Consider the following 14734-nt stretch of genomic DNA (forward strand, 5'->3'; position numbering starts at 1 on the left):
AAAACGAATCCTTGTCTACTGAATGTTGGGTCTGATGTTCCAATTTGTCAGTTTTGTAATTAGGGAATTCTCACGGGTTGGTTTGCTGACCCAAAGCACAGTGCTTGAAATTCACCTCTCCAGCCTGGCTTGCTGCCTCCTTCTCTGCTGGCCTCGTCTGTCCGGAGGAGGGGGGTAGATTACCTCTGTGCTCACTGATGACATCAGTGCGCGGTGCAGTTGTTCTTTTCCTAGCACTAAGCAGTCCTGGCCCTGGCTGCCATGTGCCAAGCAGTGGCCTGGGTCCACTGGGACCCATTTTGTCTCTGTGCTGAGCTCTCTGTGAGGATGAGCAGCAGTGGGCTAGACTAAAAGGAAGTCCTGGCTGACCAGGTAGCCGTGCTCACACGTCCACTGGAGGGTGAGTGCCCTGATGGCCACATGGGTCTTGAACCGTCACAGAATCCCTGGCTTCTGGAAGAGGCCTCAGGGTTGTAGGCAGGGGGCGCGGCTTTCTGTTGACTTCCAGGACTGAGTAGAAAGAAGAACAATGAGGGGTGAGGCTGAGGCTGACTGTGTCACCATCTCTACCTGCAGGATCGGCCTGGCCATTGCACAGTGACTGGCCCAGGATGGGGCCCACGTGGTCATCAGCAGTCGGAAGCAACAGAACATGGACCACGCGGTGGCTGCGCTGCAGGGGGAGGGGCTGAGCGAGACGGGCCCCATGTGCCACCTGGGGAAGGCTGAAGACCGGGAGCAGCTGGTGACCATGGTGAGGGGCCAGTGAATGGAAGGAAAGAGAGGAGAACAGGGAGAAACTCCTTCACTGCAGAGCCCAGGAGGCTCTAGAATCGTCCTGGGACTGACTGCTTCCAGTCTGACCAAGCCGACTGCACTATTCACTGGCCTATCTGGAAAGTGGTCTGTACAGGAGAGGATCTTCCACAGCACCCACACTCTGGGAGGAGCCTAAAGGGAGGAGAGGTGACCCCAGAGGGAGAACATCTTAGTCCTCCAAGGCCTCAGCATGGGGAGCCTGTCCTTGGGCCCACCCAGGACACTTTCTTCTGTAAGAGTTTGGTTTTGCAGAAGCTTTGTGACTATTCCTCATGGAGGAGGCATGTGATCTGCAGGCTTTGTCTAAGTGCCCCATGCACCTGTGATGCTCTGGGAGGGTGAAGCTCCCCAGGCCATCTCCACACTCCCGCCAGCCCCCTCCTATAGGCCCAGTGGCGCTGTGGGAGCATCCGCTTCCTGGTGTGCAATGCTGTGGCCAGCCCTCTGGTGGAGCACTGTGGGGCCAGCGAGCAGGTCTTGGACGAGGTGAGAGGCTACCCCAGGAAGCTGGCTGAAGGTCTCCTCTCCCCTCCTAAGGCTGCTGTAAAAGCAACCTCTGACTGCCTCTCCCAAAAAGTGCCCTGATGCTACTTTTTGAGTTTTGTTGTTTATTTCTTCCGGAAGAGGAGAGAAGAATCTCCAACACGGGCTTCATGCTATGATCCACCCTAGCCTCTGCCAGCCAGGATCTCTGTTTAGAGAGACCTCATGCAAACCGGGGACCTTCCTGTTTGGGTTCAGCATCACAGAGTGTTGTTACTGCTGGACCCTGGTTTGTTTGTTCTTTTTGTTTTTGTTTTTGTTTTTCGAGTAGGGTTCCAGGGCTGGATGTGCTGTTGTCCTAGGTGTCCTGGCCTGGTGCCTGATGTGTTCTAAGAGCTCAGTGCTTGCTTATAGAGAATGAATGAAAACGAATCCTTGTCTACTGAATGTTGGGTCTGATGTTCCAATTTGTCAGTTTTGTAATTAGGGAATTCTCACGGGTTGGTTTGCTGACCCAAAGCACAGTGCTTGAAATTCACCTCTCCAGCCTGGCTTGCTGCCTCCTTCTCTGCTGGCCTCGTCTGTCCGGAGGAGGGGGGTAGATTACCTCTGTGCTCACTGATGACATCAGTGCGCGGTGCAGTTGTTCTTTTCCTAGCACTGATTCAGCAGGAAGCAGTGGCCTGGGTCCACTGGGACCCATTTTGTCTCTGTGCTGAGCTCTCTGTGAGGATGAGCAGCAGTGGGCTAGACTAAAAGGAAGTCCTGGCTGACCAGGTAGCCGTGCTCACACGTCCACTGGAGGGTGAGTGCCCTGATGGCCCCATGGGTCTTGAACCCTCACAGAATCCCTGGCTTCTGGAAGAGGCCTCAGGGTTGTAGGCAGGGGGCGCGGCTTTCTGTTGACTTCCAGGACTGAGTAGAAAGACGAACAATGAGGGGTGAGGCTGAGGCTGACTGTGTCACCATCTCTACCTGCAGGATCGGCCTGGCCATTGCACAGTGACTGGCCCAGGATGGGGCCCACGTGGTCATCAGCAGTCGGAAGCAACAGAACATGGACCACGCGGTGGCTGCGCTGCAGGGGGAGGGGCTGAGCGAGACGGGCCCCATGTGCCACCTGGGGAAGGCTGAAGACCGGGAGCAGCTGGTGACCATGGTGAGGGGCCAGTGAATGGAAGGAAAGAGAGGAGAACAGGGAGAAACTCCTTCACTGCAGAGCCCAGGAGGCTCTAGAATCGTCCTGGGACTGACTGCTTCCAGTCTGACCAAGCCGACTGCACTATTCACTGGCCTATCTGGAAAGTGGTCTGTACAGGAGAGGATCTTCCACAGCACCCACACTCTGGGAGGAGCCTAAAGGGAGGAGAGGTGACCCCAGAGGGAGAACATCTTAGTCCTCCAAGGCCTCAGCATGGGGAGCCTGTCCTTGGGCCCACCCAGGACACTTTCTTCTGTAAGAGTTTGGTTTTGCAGAAGCTTTGTGACTATTCCTCATGGAGGAGGCATGTGATCTGCAGGCTTTGTCTAAGTGCCCCATGCACCTGTGATGCTCTGGGAGGGTGAAGCTCCCCAGGCCATCTCCACACTCCCGCCAGCCCCCTCCTATAGGCCCAGTGGCGCTGTGGGAGCATCCGCTTCCTGGTGTGCAATGCTGTGGCCAGCCCTCTGGTGGAGCACTGTGGGGCCAGCGAGCAGGTCTTGGACGAGGTGAGAGGCTACCCCAGGAAGCTGGCTGAAGGTCTCCTCTCCCCTCCTAAGGCTGCTGTAAAAGCAACCTCTGACTGCCTCTCCCAAAAAGTGCCCTGATGCTACTTTTTGAGTTTTGTTGTTTATTTCTTCCGGAAGAGGAGAGAAGAATCTCCAACACGGGCTTCATGCTATGATCCACCCTAGCCTCTGCCAGCCAGGATCTCTGTTTAGAGAGACCTCATGCAAACCGGGGACCTTCCTGTTTGGGTTCAGCATCACAGAGTGTTGTTACTGCTGGACCCTGGTTTGTTTGTTCTTTTTGTTTTTGTTTTTGTTTTTGGTTTTTTTTTTTTTTTTTGAGAGGTTTTCGCTATAGGGCGCATGCACTCGCCAGACAGAGAGAGACAGAGAGATAGAAAGCGAGAAATCACCCCCCAGGGGGGGTGGTCATGCCGCAATCCCTTCTCCTCCATTCTCCTCTCGGGATCTTGGGCATGCACGCACACGTGCCCGGCGTGAGTTTAAGCCACCAGGTCCGGGATGCGAACCACGGTCGACTACGTGGGAGTCCAGCGACATAGCCATTACTCTAACTGCTGGTTCCCGACCCTCGTTTGTTTTTAAATCTGGCTCCTATACTCTTTAAGCCTTCTTTTCTCTTCCTCTTTTGCATTTATTCTCTCATCAATACTTATATCACTATTTATTTAGCAAATATTTATTACTATGCACCAGGCATTGTTCCAGGTTTGGGGGATACAACTGTGAACATACAGAAAGAATCTCTGAAAGAGTCAAGAATTTGGATAATTTTTTTTAGAGGCAGTGAGAGAGAAGGTGAGAAATCACCCCATGGTGGGGGGATGGGGGGATGGCCATGCCACAATCCCTTCTCCTCCATTCTCCTCGTGGGATCTTGGGCACACAGGCACACGCACCCAGTGTGAGTTTAAAGCCATGGGTTTCAGGACTTGAACCGCGATCAGCCATGTTTGAGTCCAGCGATGTAACCACTACGCTATATGCTGGCCCCAAGAATTTGGATTTTTGGCATCCTTTTTTTTTTTTCCTTTTGTTTTGTTATAGGGTGTGTGTGCTTGCTGGAGAGAGATTGAGATTGAGAGAGAGAAAGAGAGAAAGCATCCCCCAGAGTGAATGACCACACCACAATCCCTTTCTCCTCCATTTTCCTCAGAACTGTGGGCACATGCATCCAGTGTGCTTCTCAAGCCACCAGGTCTAGGACTCGAACCATACACTTGGCCAAGTGGAATCCAGCTACTCTAACCCCACACCACCTGACTGGCCCAGACTTTTTGCATCCTTTTATGGGGACACATATTGGTAGTGGTGCTCGTCTTCGGTGACCTGTACCTGCAGCAGAGGCTACCTACTATTCCTAGATTAGGGCTCCCCGGTCTGTCAGGTGAACCTGCTGTCAGGACGGGATCCAGCCGTCAGCAGACATTTCAGCCTGCAATGGATCCACTTAATGATCCTGACACCTCGTCTACAGGGTCCAGGAGAGACCTTGTAACATGGCTTGAAATCCATCTTGGGCTTTGCTGTTCTGCTACTGCTGTCCCATGGCCATGTTTTGTCCCTTGTTCCTCTGACAGATAAAAGGGCCGGATTCAGTTCTTTCTGCCATTGTTAGCAACCCCCCTCTCCCCTCAGCACCGGGCCAGAGCAGTTCCGGCCTGCCGGCCTCTCCTTTCTATCTGCCCTTGGCTAGGTGCCCTTCGCTCAGCCTCAGAGATGACCTGAAATCTGAGCTCCCTGCAGCCCCCGCTGAGCAGCCTCTTCAGGCTTTCAGCAATGCTCTTAAGCCTCAGAAGGATCATTTGTGATTTTATAGCTGGGGTTTCATTGCTGACAGTCTCCTAACCCTCCTGAGTCATTTTCCTTTTTAGTGTCTCAGTTCATGGGATCATGACTCTTTTCTTGGAACTGTTTGAAATCTTCTCTTCTGAAGCTGAGGGCACATACCGGCAATCCGGCCTTACTTTCTCTGATTCCCCTCTGTTCTCCAAGGACTTGGAATTCAATGAGCAATTCTGCATCACTGGACAGAAATCGTTGATGGAGTAATTGTCCCCTGATCACATCTGCCATCTCCTCCGAGGTGAAATAGACACAAAATGCATTTAGAATTTACCAGATGCTCTGCTTTGAACTGGATGCAGTTTTCAGTAGATGCCCTATGAGGGAAGTTCCTTATCACTTACTTTAACCTTGGGTCAGTTTTGAGGCCTTCCCCAGACAGACCTCCATTCTTTCCAGCTCAGTGGGGAGATCTAACCTGCCACCACGCCCACATCTCTTCCAGCCCTCCCTGTACCTGAGACCATGCACCCTCTCTCAGGCCCACGGAGAGGCCTCTGCTCAGGACTTCTTGACACACAGAGCTCCTCTCCCTTCTTTTCTAATGGGGAAGGTTTCTTTGGTAAGGGAGGGACTCTCACCTTTCCCTTGACTCAGACATGGTTCCTGAGTCTAGGAGGGGCCTCCTCTCAGCTTGACCCTCAGTCTGATGCACACGGAATTTTGGGCAGACATCCCGTGGGCTGGTGGGGTTGTGTTTTTTTTTGGACAGGTTTTTGCTATAGGGTGCATGTGCTCGCTAGAAAGACAAAGAGAAACAGAGAGACAAAAAGTGAGAAATCACCCCCCCCCTCCCCCCCCCAGGAGGGATGGCCATGCAGCAATCCCTTCTCCTCCATTCTCCTCTCAGGATCTTGGGCATACACACACCCACATGTGCCCGGTGCGAGTTTAAGTCACTGGGTCTGGGACTTGAACTGCAGTCAACACCAACTGCTGGTTCCCAGTGGGGTTGTATTTTGATTATGAAGTCTAATCTTCAATTTCCTCTTTTTGGAGACCTCATGGTAATTCCCCTTTTAGACATCTGAGCCACTTCTTGCAGTCATGGGGGTCATCCCTGACACCGATAGCCTGTCACCAGGTGGACTGCAGCCACGCTTGGTTGACGCATCGAGGAGATGCACGGGAGGGCTAAAGGCGTAGGTGAAGCAGGGAACAGGCCCGGCCAGTTACCAGTGCGTTGCCTCACTCTGTAGCGACAGGACACAGCTGACCTTGCTCAAGACTCAGTTTCCTCAGGCGAGAAATGGGGATAATGACATAGGACCTGTATTGCCTTGTATCGTCTCCTGATCCCCAGGAGGGATCACTGGTGCCACCTTGGTCCCAAGTGACACTCTGTCCTAGCCTCTGGGCTCCGTCTTTGCATCTTTTCCAGCCAGTTTTTCTGCTTCTTCCCTGTTCCCAAACCCACCTGAGTTCCCAGGCGGTGTGAGGATTGAGTGGCCTAGCCCAGATCCATATGTTAGTCACAGGCAGGGTCCCATAGGCACCTGCCTCCCGAATGGTGATTCTCTGGGCTCCCGCTCTCTGTTCTGGTCACCTGAAAGCTCAGGGCAAAGCCTGTAATAAAGCTATGTGTGTGGGAGGCCCACACAGCCACGGTTTTGTGAGTAAAGAATGAAATAACACACAGCCCTAACCACATACTGTGAACTGTGAGCACCAAACTCGTTCCTGCTTCTTATTTTTCTACACTGATGTTCCCTGTTCTCCATTCCTTTACACATCATACTGATTTGATTTATTTTATCTCGCTGCGTGTGAGTATGCTTTAAATTCTACCGGGACAAGACAAGAGCATAAACAAAAGAAAGCACAGACAATGGCTCTTCCAGAAATCTTCCTTGCTCCCAGCACCTGCATCCCCTCATCTGACCTGCTTTCAGTCCTTCTCCAGTGGCCTCTGCTTATAGCTTCTTTCTGCACAATCAGAACATGGTCTAGTTTCTTTAAAAGGTCTGGGCATTTTCTTCCTCAGCTCCATCCTGAACAAGTTGCATTTCCAGGGCTCTGCTCACAGGTCTATCACTAACCTGCCTGCAAAACCGTCAGCAAGCTGGAAACACCGCCTGGGCCATTCACAGAGGGGATTAGTTTCTTTCTTTCTTTTTTTTTTTTTGGAGAGGTTTTTGCTATAGGGCGTGTTTGCTAACCAGAAAAGACAGAGAGACAGAAAGAGAGAAATAGAAATCACTCCCCATGGGGGATGGCCACGCAGTAATCCCTTCTCCTCCATTCTCCTCTCAGGATCTCGGACACGCATGCACATGCCCCAGATGTGATTTTAAAGCACCGGGTCTGGGACTCGAACCACGGTTGACTACATGAGAGTCCAGTGACATAGCCATTATGTCAACTGCTGGTTCCGAGGGGATTAGTTTCTCACACCTGCACACAATCTGGGCTGCTGCTCAGATCGTAGGACTCCACGTGTGTCAGGAGAACAGGCCCAGGCTGGTGATGTCTCTCTGCTCTCCCCATTGGGTCTGCTCCTTTCAGATCCTGAGTGTTAACGTGAAGGCCCCAGCCCTGCTGCTGAGCCAGCTGCTGCCCTACATGGAGAAGAGGGGGTATGGATGCAGGCTGGGGGTGGGGACTAGTGGGAGTTGGGGAGACAGGCACAGGAGTAGAGTTGGGCATAGCTAGGAGGGAGTGGAGGATAGAAAAGGTCTCTGGGGGATGGGGGTCTCCATATTCCCCTGGGTCCCACTGTCCTGCCTCACCCTTTAATTTCATTGGCTGCAAGGTGAGGGTAATGTTCTGAGGGTCCATGCATGCTCTCCTTATTCTTGACCTTGACCTTACCAGGTTTGGCACGAGGCTGTGCTTCAGCCTGTGGGCTGGTCATTGTCACCTGACTTACTCTCCAGTCTCCCCACAGCTGGATGATCCCTCCTCACCAACTTGAAACCTATGACAGGGTTTGCCCCATTTCTCCCCATGGGGAACAGCCCATCCTAGGCCCCTCCCCATTCCCTGCATCTTGGTCTCCAGGGACCTTGCCTCTGTCCCAGACCTGCAAATCTGACTGCTCTCCCTGCAGACACACTCTTTAGGAAATGGCTGGGGCCGTCTTGAAGAGAAGAGAGAGTTCTTGACTGCCATTTCTCGTCTCCCCCAGCTCTAGCTGTCTCTTAGAGACTGCCCATCGATAGGCATCTGCCATCTGTCCTGGACGCCTCATCGCCAAGCCCTCTCTTTCCTCTCCTTCAAGCACCTGATTTTCTGCTCGTCTCCTCCCAGGGAGCAGCAGCAGAATATAAAGGTTAAGAACATGGACGTCCTATTTATGAGAACTAGGGTTGGAACGCCAGCTCTGCCACTCATTGGCTGTTACTAAGCCTCTCTGAGCCTCAGTTTCCCCAGCTGTGAAATGGGGATGATGATAATAGGACCTGCGTCGCCTTGTGAGGGCCGCATTGCTTAGCGACTGCACCGTAGTGCCTCCGTCACTGCTGAGCTGTTAGCGACACCTCTCCTGTGCCTGCCTGTCTCCTCTCAGGTGGGGTGCTGTCATCCTGGTCTCTTCTGTTTCTGCGTACATGGCACATGTGGCAAGCGCTTGGTCCTTGTGCTCGTGGTTGGCAGAGGGTGAAGGTAGACTCTGTTCTAGTCCCTGGAGCCCCACAGGGACAGTGCCTGGGGCAGAGCCCCTCCTTATCTCTGTTGCCCTGGGCTGAGCTCTGGGCTTGGGGCAGTGGGATCCTCGGTGGGTAAGAAATCTAGCGGATGCTTTCTTCTACTCCCCTGTCCTAAGCAGGCTCTCGATTCCCTTCCCGGGAGCTGGGGGCCTACAACGTCAGCAAGACGACCCTGCTGGGCCTCACCAGGATGCTGGTATTGGAACTGGCCTGCAGAGACATCCAGGTGAGCTGCCTGGTTCCAGGAGTCATTGAGACTGACTTCAGCACCATGGTGAGACCTGGCTAGAATTTGTCCCCATCTCCCAGCCTGGTCTACGGAAACCCTCCCCAGTTTGCATCCTTTCGGCCAGGATCCTCCCTGCCCTCTGAGCTCAGCTGTGGCCCGGTCCACCAGCTCTGAGAGGGGCACACTTGCCATGGTCCTCTGCCTGGGGGTGACCCTGGCCTGCCCATCTTCTTGTTTGGCAGAACTGACTCTGCCAATGCTTCCCTGTGCCCAGTTACATAAGGACGAGGCTTTCTGGATCCACCTGTAGGAGAGTCAGTGTTTGCAGAGGGGGTGGGGTTGGGAGCCTTGGTGATCTGGGTATACCTGGGGAAGGGAGGCTGAGTGTCTCAAGAGCAGACGCCCACTCCATCTACTGGCCGTTTCTTTTGCTGAAGTCTGGGGTCTACATGCCCTGGAGCGTGCAAGGAACACTGCTGAGTCCACTGGGTGCCCCAGGGAGCCCACGCTCACTTGTGACCTGTGAGCCCCAGACCAGCAGCCCTGGAGTTTAAGGCGATGATGTCACATCCTCATTCTATCCAGGATAGGGTGGCCCGAGGACTGTGTGGGACTTGTATTCTCCCCGTGCTCCCTGGAGCCAGCGACATCACCAGTGAGGACATCGTGGTGGCTGGCTTCTCCCCTCAGCTCTGAGGGACTAGGAGGTGGCTGTGTAGCCTGGGTGTGGGCCTGGGAGCATGAAGGTAGGTAGACCAGGAGACCATCTGGATCTGGGGACAGAGTCTGCAGCTCAGCCAGACCAGCAGTTTGGGGTTCACTCATGCTAGGCTTGGGGAAGAAATATACTGAAGAAAAACCTTCAGTGTTCTCATCCTTGGGACTCCTGTGCATGACTGCTGTAATTCAGCTGATCCAACCAATATCTGGGATTCTTGGTGTGGAGCTCTGGAGCTTAGGGATTGCATGAGGCTAGCACTTTGGAGGAATCTTAAGGAAAAAGAGTAGAAGCTCAGGCCCCTGAAGGACCCTGGTTCCTTCTCTCTATAATTCATGCTTTAAACATTTCTTTATAAAATAAACTCAAGTTTATCCTCAAGTCTGGAAGCTCCTGGCAGTGTGGAGCCAAGGGTCACATAGCTGGGGACAGGCTCTCCTCTTTCCTGCCTTCCTTCACTGCCCTGAGCCTGTTGCAGTCCCACCATGTTTTGGAGTGAGAGTGCTGCTTCACTGCCTTTGCACTCATCCTCTGAGCTGGGTCTACTGGAGGCTGAGCAAGGCTGTTGGGCGTGGTGGGGGAGGTAGAAAGGTTCCCTAGGCTAATAGTTCTTACTATTTTCTGGGCCACACAGGCATTTGAGAGTCTGAAGAAAAAGCTTCACCAAATCTTGCTTACAATTCCAGGCTGAGAACCTCTGACTTAAAAGAGAGTAGTCAGTGGTAAAGTTCCTCTTGGAGGTAGGCCAAGAGGTGGCTCCTTTTGGAAAAGGCCTTTTCATTGTTCTGAATCCTATTTGGGGCACCAACCTTCTGTGTCCAAGGCTCATCACAGTGGTGGAAAAGCTGTGGCCTTGAAGTCATCCATGGCCTGAGGACATCTCTATTGCCTGAAATGGTCCAGCAGGAGAAGCTGACAAGTTTCCAGTGAGCATTGGCTTCAGTCAGCCTTGTTGAAGCCTCTCAGACACTCTGGGGATGGCACCTTGTTGTGAGAGTAATTCAATTACTAGAGCACTTACGTCCCACTGCTCACTACCTGTCATGTATTGTGCCAGGCACCCTGGGGAGCCCAAGTAGAAATCCAGCCTCCCTCAAGTCCTTTCAGTGTGGTGGGAAAACAGCAGGAAGCACTCACTGCTAAATGAGGCAGATACACTTACTGAGGCCACTCCATGCCAGGCACTGGTCTAGGAACTTAGGTACAGCCGTGAACAGAGACCTCTGCCCTACAGTAGCACATCATGGAAACCTTTTTGCCTCAGGTGGCGGCAGGAGAGCAGGGCAGGGCAGCTGTTTCCCTGGCCCCGGCCTCTCTCTGAAGGCAGTGATGTGTCTGCTTGAGGCAACCCCTGCCCCTTCTGCAGCCACCAGCTATGGCTGGCTTCCCTGGTCCCTGCAGACTTGGAATCACTGTTGCTAGTTCCTGGCTGCTTCACTACCCCTTGCTGGTTCCTTTAATCCTGCCCACATTTTTATTCCTTCATTCCACTCTCTACAATTACTCCCTTGAATGTGGCTGACAGGGAGCCATAGCCAGCCCTGAAAAGTTTAACTCCTGATATACTTCTAATCGCCCAGCTGCCCTTGCTTCTCCCTGCGATCTCTGAGGTCTCCCCATGAGTCAGCAGACAAAGGGTGAAGGGCTGGTAAAACAGGGCCTGTAAGTAGAGAAGACTGTAAGCAGAGGAAGCCACGAGCAACCTCTGCTGGTGTCTGTGGGCTGCCTGAGACCCCAGGGCTTCCTTGCATGGCCTCTCCTCTGGCCTTCTGCAGTCAGACTCCTACTCCTTTCCAGGAACTTCATGGGAATGAAAAAGAACAAGGTTGCTGGGGGGTGGGGGGAGACAGGGGAGAAGGTGGGGAAGGTAACTGGTAATTGGTTTCTCCTCACTCAAGAGCAGAGACAACTTTCTATAGCTCCTCAGCATCCCTGCTTCCCAACCTGTTTTCTGGAAGGTACGGGAGAGGAGGAGGGTCTCCTGGCTGTGTAATGCCTAACCCTGCTGCTGCTCCTTCCCTTCCCACTGTCTGAGTTCTTTCCTCCCTTCTCCTTCATGAAACTGGGCGTCCTGAGCTCCCCTAACCCAGCCCCTCCTCTGTTTAAATATCTGAGTCATACCCAGGCTGCCAGACCTGGGAAGGTAGGCACTTTGATGTGACAACTTTAGGTCACCAACCTCCCTGAGCAGCTCAGGGAAAGCTGAAGGAAACATACGCCTCAGCCTGGGTTCCCAGAAAGCAGAGCCTGGCCTGGAGCTTCAGTGGCTTCTAGAGGAAGACAGGCACAGCCAGAGCTCAACTGTGGGTTGCATCCTGCAGCCCTTCTTTCTTCTTTTCCTCTTCCTCCTCCTTCCATCTTTTACATTATTATTACTATTGAACATTTTTATTATAAGTAGACAATTTGGTCCAGCCTCGGTGGCATACTGAGCTGCAGTGCAGGAAGCCACGTGGCCAGCTGTGGATTTGGAGCCCCAGTCAACCTGAAAGCACACCGGACGTGCTCTCACCCAAGACCCTGACAGGTTGGAAGGCCGGGGAAGGGGGCTGTGGCACAAATTCTGTCGAGTGCCCTACTTCCCTTATGCAGGCACACCTACTCTTTTTCATGAATGACATAGATAAGCTTAAAAAATAATTGACAATTTATCATTGTATATATTGATGGGGCACAAAGTGATGTTATAATTTATGAACACAGTGTGAAATAATGAAATTAAGCTAATTAACATATACATAATCTCTGTACTTACCATTTTTTGGTGGTGAGAACATTTGAAATTTACTCTTAGTTAATTTTGAAGCATATAATGCACCGTTATTAATTATATTCACTACACTGTGCAATAGATCTCAAAAAAAAGAAAAGAAAAGAAAAGAAAAACACTTTTCTCCCTGCCTAACGGAGATTCTGCACCCTTTGATCATTGTCCCCCACTTCCCACACTCCTCAGCCTCGGATAACCACTTTTTCCTCACTGCTTCCGTGAGTTCAGCTGTTTCAGATTCCGAGGAGAAGATGCAATATTTGTCTCTCTGTGCTTGCGTTGTTTCACTTAGCATAATGTTCTCCGTGTTGTTGCAAATGACAGACTTCCCTTCCTTTTTAAAACTAATGAGTAATATTCCATTGTGTATACACAACACATTTTCTTTATCCATTCATCTGTTGATGGACACAGGTTGATTCCATAACTTGGCTATTATCAATTGTACTTTAATGCATATATCTCTTTGACAAACTGATTTAAGTCTGTTGGGTAAATAGCCAGAAATGGCATTGCTCGATCATGGTAATTCTTTTCTTAGCTTTATGAGGAACCCCCGAAGAGTTCTCCGTAATGGCTGTGCTAATTTCCACTCCCATGACCACAGTCCTTCTTGAGCATTGCTGACTGAGGACCATAGAACAGCATCATCAGAGAACCAGCAGTTAGTGTAATGGCTATGTCGCTGGACTCCCACGTAGTTGACCACGGTTCGCGTCCAGGACCTGGTGGCTTAAAACTCATGCCGGGCGTGTGTGCGTGCATGCCCAAGATCCCGAGAGGAGAATGGAGGAGAAGGGATTGCGGCGTGACCATCCCAAAGTGACCCCCCCAAAAAAAAAAAAAAAAAAAACCCAGCATCATCACAATTTGGAATAAGTCCTTCTGGTGGAGTCCTTGTCCCAAATCTGCTCCTGGTGGGGCAGTAAGATCTGGGAAGCCTCAGTTTCCACATCTGAGAAGTGAAGGTCCCCCTAAGTCCTTTCTGACTGTAAGATGTGCATTTACCTCACCTAATTAGGTTCACAGCTCACCTCCATATGGCAAGTGGGCATGAGCCCCTCCTCTGGTGGATGCTAAATGTACCTGGGTCCAGGGGATTTGGACCAGCTGCTGGGTAGATACAGTGTAGAAAGAACCATGTCTGAGTAGAAGGGTGTCTGAGAGTCACCCAGAGTCCTGTAGAAGCAGGTGGAGGAACTCTCAGTATTTACTTTGTTCCCAGGAGCCCTTGGGCAGTGCTCACTTTCCCTGGCAGATGAGTGGAAAACAGTAAGAGAACCAAGGTTGGCACCTCAGGGAGCTCTGCTGGCCTGGGGCTACCCGTGTGCTGAGGAGGAGGGGAAGGAGGGTCAATGATGGAAGGTGGGGAGTGGGCTAATGAGTTATAGTTCTCAGGAGAAGGAGTCTCAGAAGGGGTGGGACTCTGAGGATGGGGGTCCACTGGGCACACAGTGTCATGTTTGCACATTTTAAGTTAACTCCCTCATCTCTGGACTTTTATGGAAGCCTCAGGGCCCTGGGGAATTCTATGGTATGTGGGGACAGCCATAGATACAGATTATGATTAAACCAGGGTAATGGCATGCCAGTCTGAGGTTCTCTCTTCTGACCCTCAGGTTCTCTAAAGCTTGTTTAGATGTTGTTCTCACTACCCCAATAAAAACGGTGCAAGCTGCAACCTCTAACCCATTTTTTTGTTTTGTTTTGTTTTTTCTCCGGCCTTTATAGCAGTAGGTCTGCTTGTCCTGTCACAGTGCAGGACTCACCTCTATCTAAATATCTTTGGTGTCTATGCTCAGGTTCCACTGTGGGTCTGGGATTACCTGGCAGGAGGGAGTTTGGGGACAGTACCAGGGTGGAGGGCCCTGGTGCTGCGAGGAGTAGAAAGGGTGGTTCCAGGGAGGCCTGAGACTGTGTAACCGGCTGAAGAGTTGGTGCAAGGTTTTATGGATGTTTGGTTTTGTGGGGTAAGGTGAGGACAAAATGAGTAAATGCCCAAGGGTGTGTGTGCTCACACTGATGACACCAGAAAACATCCTGGGTCAGATTTTACCAAGAAAGTGAACTGTTCTTTTGAAAGCAATGATGCCCTTCACCAACTATGCAGTGGGGTGATTGTGACCTGCTCCATGGCATAGCAGTAACAGACTTCTTGAGAGAAGCCAGATCCCACACAGAGACCATGATTCAAATCCTCAGCCTGGTCAGCCTGAAACTCGCCAGACTGCGGCACTAGAGGAAGGAGATTGACCCTGTGGAGGGGACTCATCTCTCTCTCCTCTCTCACTCTCATGTGTGTGCATGCACATCTTCTATGAATAAAGAAAAAGCACAGGTTGATTGCCGAATGAACAAGACTGGGAGTAGGATAGAAATGGAGGAAAGGAGTGGTCATGATTCAAGGCTTGAATGAAGGCCACAAGCCACAGTGTGTCTTCGGCTTTGCTGTACCTCAGGTCGGGACCCTCTCAGACAGCTGGAGTGACTGG

At 51.8% G+C, this 14734-nt stretch overlaps 1 pseudogene; it reads left to right on the forward strand.

Moving 5' to 3' along the window:
- The first annotated feature begins 261 nt into the window (after positions 1 to 261).
- On the forward strand, positions 262 to 9450 carry LOC102487361 (dehydrogenase/reductase SDR family member 2, mitochondrial-like; annotated as a pseudogene).
- The last annotated feature ends 5284 nt before the right edge of the window (positions 9451 to 14734 follow it).

The sequence above is a fragment of the Tupaia chinensis genome, unplaced genomic scaffold (genome assembly GCF_000334495.1).
Source record: "Tupaia chinensis unplaced genomic scaffold, TupChi_1.0 Scaffold000126_2, whole genome shotgun sequence".
NCBI lineage: Eukaryota > Metazoa > Chordata > Mammalia > Scandentia > Tupaiidae > Tupaia > Tupaia belangeri.